This window comes from Gracilinanus agilis, chromosome 6 (assembly GCF_016433145.1).
Source record: "Gracilinanus agilis isolate LMUSP501 chromosome 6, AgileGrace, whole genome shotgun sequence".
NCBI lineage: Eukaryota > Metazoa > Chordata > Mammalia > Didelphimorphia > Didelphidae > Gracilinanus > Gracilinanus agilis.
The window spans coordinates 4,641,969-4,649,052 of record NC_058135.1 but is presented as its reverse complement, the minus strand read 5'-3'; the positions used below and the strand labels follow the sequence as shown (position 1 = coordinate 4,649,052).

Sequence of the window (7,084 nt, the reverse complement as noted above, 5' to 3'; positions counted from 1 at the left end):
CCATTATCTCTGTCAAGAAAACCCCATGTGGGGACATGAAGAGTTGGACACACCTGAAATGACTAAACAACAATAGAATAGTGGATAGAGAGCCAGGGAGTCAGGAAAAAAAAACCAACTTTGATAAAAGCCCTGCTTCTTCCTATATGAGTAAGGACAAATTTTTTGAACCTCACAGTAATCCAAGAAAACCTTTTAAAACCAAAAGTTCCATAAAAGTTGCTAATATACATCAGTGAAATTAATTGGAGTTAGAAAGAACTTTAAAGGTCATTTAATATTCCACTCCCCTTATTTTGCAGGGGCCAAGAGAGGGCAAAGATGATAAAATAACTTGACCATTTTCATACGATATAAAATGGGATAGTCAAGATTCAAACTCAGGGCTTGTCACATCAAAAGTAGCAATCTTTCCATTATACCCTGCAGGGAATTCATCATGCCAGTAGGATAGCATGGTCAGGTTCATATTTCCTTGACAATAAAATCCCCCATACTAAACACAGTGCATTGTGCTAGACTGATCCTTAATATATGTTTTCCTGAGGAAATTATTCTTTCCTCTATGTTACTTTGTGATACTGATACCATGTGCCATATATTTCCTCTTCTCTTTAGACACTATTTACATTTTCCCCTTCTACTTGAGTTTGTCGTGCCCCAACCCGCTTCCTCCTTTTAACCCATTTTCAACATGCAATTATGTAATTAGCCCATTAAGATAAAATTTACTTTCTAATTATTTTTTTTCATTCAGACATCTTATCCCAACCAAAAAAAAAAAAGAAAAAAAAGAGAATCCCCATTAAAATGAGCATAGTCAAGCAAAACAAAATTTCATATTGGCTTTGACCAAAATTAGTCATCTTGTTCTTCATATTAATCCAACACGCCTCTATTTGGAGATTTATAGCATTCTAAAAACTATGGAACATTTCATGAATTTTTGTGTCATCTTTGTGGAAGAATCATGCTAAACTCTCTATAATTCTAATTTTAGTATATTTGTTGCTGAAGCAAGCCCAATATATTTATATTAGACAAGCATTGCAGATGGATAATGGTTTGGCTCTAGAATGAAGTGGAGCCTGCACTGTATCAGATTTTTAAATCCTAGAATGTTTTTAAGATGCTGCCAGACCAAAGAACCCATGTTTTCAGCATCAGTATTTTTTCTGGTGATGTTATTTGACTGCAGATCATGGCATCCCCTTGATCTCAGAAGTACCAGAATGGCAGGTGATCCAAAAGAGAAAAGAGTAAAAAAGACATATAATAGACATGTTAATGTAGCATTTTACTGAAACTAACTTGCATAAGTGAAATGCTTCTCAAAACATCATCACCATCATGGATTTTTATGAAAAAAAAAGAGATGGACTAATTACATAACAAAGGTTGAGAGATAACATATGAACAGGCAGTATTGCATCAAAAAATATTAAGTGAAACTGAAGACCTGCATGAAATGGAAATCTTAGCTAGATGCTCCATGAAGGAGTTATTAAGAGATGGAGACAAGAATAACAAATTTGCCCATTTGGATGGAGTATCTATATATCTGAGATCAAAGATCTATCAAAGATCTAATTTTTTTTCACTTACTTATGCACATTTTGTTCTTGACATTCTCTGATTCTTTCTTCTCGATATCTCAGAATATAAACTTCTGTGAAAATGTAACCTCAGAATTAAACACATTAGTGTTTATAGACAAAACATTTTTGATTTATCTCACAAGAAGGAACAAAGCATTCAGATCAAAGTATATAATAATTCCTTTTTATTCTTCCCAAATTAGCTATCAGTTTTGCTTGTTAAATTAGAAGAAACGTTTAAAAATTCTTCAATTTTCATGAACATGTTGTGATACTAGCCAAATGTATGTTTTTGTTTATTTGTTTGTTTACCAAGATAGCCAATGTGACATAGTGAGATTCAGACAGATTTGGAATTTGGTCTTGCTTTGAATCTTGGTTCTCTTAATTACTACTGCTATGGTCCTAAAAATGCCAATTAATGATTTGGACATAAAGTAGGGATTCCATTAGTAAAATTATGACTGGTATTAGAATAACACCATCTCAGAGGTACCTACAAAGTCTTAGATTATAAGATTCTGTCATCTGAGTTAAATATATGATTTTTCCTGGAATATCCCTGCTTGGAGATTCTAAATCAAAATTCAATCCTGCTTTAAATCAAAAACAGGGTTATTAAAAAAAAACATGGAAAAGCCTACATTAAATTATGAAGAGTGAAGCAAGCAGAAACAAAAGAACATTATATAGAGCAATAGAAATAATTTGAAGAATGACTTGTATATGTTCACCTCCAAACAGAAATAAAATAAAAATAATCAAGACATCTTTATAAACACATATATCTTTTATTTCAAATTATGTCTGCTTTAATGGGTGGAGGGGAGGGAGTTAATTGAGAATTTCCATATAACAAACAAGTTAAAAAATTTAAATTAAAAATCTCAAATCTGAATTGTTTACTAATAACTGAACTTATTAAGCCACAGAGTGAGCAGATGAGAAACAGAATAGCAACAACAAGCCTGGAATATCCCAAGAAACTATGGGCCCTAGAACCAAGAATTAATTAAGAAGTCCTTTCATCATAGATTGCCCTTAAGCCTAAATTCTCTCTTCTCTATGAGTTGAGTGAGTTTTGTGGCTATTTGCTGAGGGAGAATACTAATTTCTTCTCAGTTGGGGCATACATTGGTAAGAGATTGCTTTCAACTGTGGGAGGGGTGGAAAGGGACTAGAAATGGTTCTTTTGCTTGACTTTCCTTGTGTTTTTTCCCCTTTGTCAAGTTGAAGACATTTTCAGGAATTTTTCTTTTGTAGAGGCCTGGGACCACATTATGGGAGTACTACCATACAATAATACAACAGGAACCACAATGTACCAAAAAAAAAAAAAAAAAAACCAAAAAAAAAACAATTTTTTAAATTACCATTTTTTCATTTTAATATAGCATATAATATGTAACATAAATCCATATAATAATACAATTTGTTATAAATATATAATAAATTACAATCTATATGCAGATCCAAGAGAAATGAATTCTCACATTAACTATATCCAAAAATCCATGTTTCATCATTTTTTTCTTTCTCTTCCCTTCCTTCCCACCTCTACCCCACCCTAGGAATTTTTTTTATTTTAAATTAAATTTTAATTTTTCCAATTACTTATAAAAACAGTTTCCAACATTTAAAAAATTACATATTTTTCTTTTCTCTAATTAATAATGATTTAGAGGACTTCCAGGGTAAGATGGCTGCAGAGTAGAAGCTAGGTGTTCAATGTCTCCTAAACGACCTACATATGACACCTCAAAAGGACACAAAAAACAAATCCAGATGAACAAACGGACACCACAATAGGGCATAGCATTGAAGGTATGTGGGATTGGGGCATTTCCATGCTATAAGGGGGTGAAATAGCTCTCACTAAAATGTGAGCTGATCAACCACACATACATACACACCACCTACAGTGCCAAAGCCAGCAGACAAGAGTTAGAGCAAGCTTGAGACATTCATTAAGTTTTTGGCAGCTATCTGGGACCACCAAGGGCTGGCTCCTGAGAGCAGCAAGACGTAAGACCCCAAGAGGCTAAAGAACACAGACTTTGAATGCAGACCTTGAGCGTGGACCCAGGGCACAGACCTTGGGCAGGGACCTAGTGCTGAGGGGTGCCTGAATGTGGAAGCAACATGCTGAGACACTTAAAGGAGCCTCAGGCAGAGAAGCAAGCAAGGAGACCCTGAAAACAGCTAGACTTGAGACCCCAGGAGCTTGAAGAGCACAGACCATGTGGATGACGATAAAGCTTAGAGGGGCAGCACTTCACTATGCAAAAACTGCTCCACAGTTTGATAGACAGGAGCCTGCCTTACTTACCCAGACTTCTAACTGAGAAAGAAAAACAGCATAATAAAAATGGCAAGCGATGCACAAGAATCTCCAATGAGAAAGATCAAGAAGAATGCTTTAACACTAGATAACTTTTACTCAGAAAAAATCCAGACAACAGAGCAGACAGCAGAGGAGGACAAACAAGTAATCACATCCAAACCTTCCCAAAAGAATGAAAATTGGTCACAAGCTCTTGAAGAGTTCAAATCTGAGATCATGAGAAAGATGGAAGAGATTCAGAAAGAAAAATGGGAAATAGTTCAAAAGGAAATTAATATTTTAAAATACAGAAACTCCCAATTGGAGAAAGATACCCCCATCAAAAGAATTGATAAGTGAATTGGAGACCAAAATTAAACAGATATAAAACAGGATAGACCAAACCAAAAAGGAAAATCAAAAGATTATAGCATAAAACAAGTCTCTAAAAAACAGAATTGGGCATGTAGAAGCCAATGATCTCACAAGACAACAAGAACAAATAAAGCAAAATCAAAAGACTGACAAAATAGAAGGAAATATAAAATATCTCACTGAGATGTTGACAGATCAAGAAAACAGGTCTAGAAGAGACAATTTGAGAATCATTGGTCTTCCTGAAAAAGCAGAAATTAATAGAAATTTGGACACCATACTACAAGAAATTATCCAAGAAAACTGGCCTGATGTTCTTCAACAAAAGGGCAAAATAGACATTGAAAGGATCCATATATCACCCTCTACACTAAACCCCGAAAAGACAATCCCCAGGAATATAATTGCCAAATTTAAGACCTTCCAAGTTAAAGAAAAAATATTACAAGAAGCTAGAAAGAGACAATTTAGATATCAAGGAGCACCAATAAAGATCATACAGAATCTGGCAGCCTCCACACTGAAAGAACGCAAGACTTGGAATATGATATTCAGAAAAGCACGAGAACTGGGTCTACAACCAAGGATCACCTACCCATCAAAACTGACTATATACATCCAGAAGAATGTATGAGCATTCAACAAAATAGAAGATTTCCAAGTATCTGCAAAGAAAATACCAGGACTAAATGGAAAATTTGATATCTAACCAAAAAAAACAAAAAACAAAAAACAAAAAACAAGAGAAACATGAAAAGGTAAATAAGAAAGAGAGGGGAAAGAAAGAAAAGTCTTATTTTTAAATTTGCTTCTTTAAGGGCTTCAATGAAATCAAACTATTTGTATTGCTATATAGAGAAATGTTATGTGTAATTTTCAAAAACTGTATCCACTATTATAGTAATTAGAAGAATTATTCATGGGGAGAGGTTGTAGTATTAAATGGTCTAAGATGATATGGTAAAAAAGAGGTGATGGTGGAATAATAGATGGCACCAAGAGAAACTTGAATAAATAAGAAAATTAGGATATTATATACCACACAAATCAGGCATGGGAAGGGGAGTGGGTGAATACTATTATGAGAAGGAGAGGAAGAGAACAATAATAGACAATATTTAAACCTTCCTCTCAGCAGAATTAATCCTGAGATGAAAGAATAGCTATATACATTGGGATATAGAATTCTATCTAACCCTATGGAGAAAGTCAGAAGGAATAAACCAAGGGAAGGAGGGGAGTGGGGAGGTCAAAAATGGAGGGGAGAAGAAGAGTGAGGTAATTCATTAGGCCTTAAAAATAAAAATAGGGGAATAATAAGGGAGGGGGTGGAAAGGGAAGTAAACTAAGAGAAGGGATAAGGGAGATTGATTTAAAATAAACCACTGGTTTAAAAGGGGAAGATCCATGGGAGGAAATCAAAATGTTGGGGAACACACAGCTGATAATTATAACTCTGAATGTGAATGGGATGGACTCCCCCAAAGAACAGAAGTAAATAGCAGAGTGAATTAGAACCCAAAATCCTACCATATGTTGTCTATAATAAACACACATGAGACAGGTGGACATTCATAGGTTTAAGGTAAAGGGCTTGAGCAAAATCTTTTGGGCTTTAAATGAGAAAAAGAAGGGAGGAATAGCCATTATGATATCTGATAAAGCAATACTGAAAATAGATCTGATTAAAAGAGATAGGGAAGGTAACTACATCCTGATAAAAGGCAGTATAGATAATGAGGAAACAAAAGTATTCAACATGTATGCACCAAATGGTATAGCATCCATATTTCTAAAGGAGAAATTGGCAGAGCTAAAGGAGGAAATACACAGCAAAACTATTCTAGTGGGGGTCTTGAACCTCCCACTATCAAATCTAGATAAATCAAACCAAAAAATAAATGAGAAAGAGGTAACAGAGATGAATGAAATCCTAGAAAAATTAGAGTTAATTGATGATATGTGGAGGAAAATAAATAGGGACAAAAAGGAATACGCCTTCTTTTCAGCTGCACATGGTATGTTCACAAAGACTGACCATGTACTAGGGCATAGAAATATGGAAAACAAATGCAGAAGAGCAGAAATAATAAATGTAACCTTTTCAGATCATAATGAAATAAAAATAATAATTAATAAGAGCAAATGGACAGGCAAATCAAGAAGGAATTGGAAATTAAATAATATGATTCTCCAAAATCAGTTAGTTAAAGAACAAATCATAGAAACAATTAATAATTTCATTGAAGAGAATGACAATGATGAGACATTATACCAAAATCTATGGAATGCAGCCATGCAGTACTCATGGGGAAATTTATAACCTTGAGTGCATATATTAGCAAATTAGGGATTGAGGAGTACAAGGAATTGGGCATGCAAATGAAAAAAACTAGAAAGGGAACAAATTTAAAATCCCAAGTTAAAGAAAAAATTAGAGATTATAAAAATTAAAGGAGAAATGAATAAAATTGAAAGTAAAAGAAATATTGAATTAATAAATAAGACAAGAAGCTGGTACTTTGAAAAAACAGATAAAATAGATAAAGTACTGGTTAATGTAATAAAAAAAAGGAAAGAAGAAAAACAAATTAAGAATATCAAAGATGAAAATGGAGACCTTACCTCTAATGAAGAAGAAATTAAGGCAATCATTAAAAACTATTTTCCCTGGGACATTAATGCATTGCTGGTGAAGTTGTGAACTGATACAACCATTCTGGATGGCAATTTGGAACTATGCCCAAAGAGCTCTAAAAGACTGCCTACCCTTTGATCCAGCCATAGC

At 34.0% G+C, this 7,084-nt stretch overlaps 1 pseudogene; it reads right to left on the bottom strand.

The window, feature by feature from the left end:
- Positions 1–920: 920 nt before the first annotated feature.
- Positions 921–1,020, bottom strand: LOC123253226 (annotated as a pseudogene).
- Positions 1,021–7,084: the final 6,064 nt, after the last annotated feature.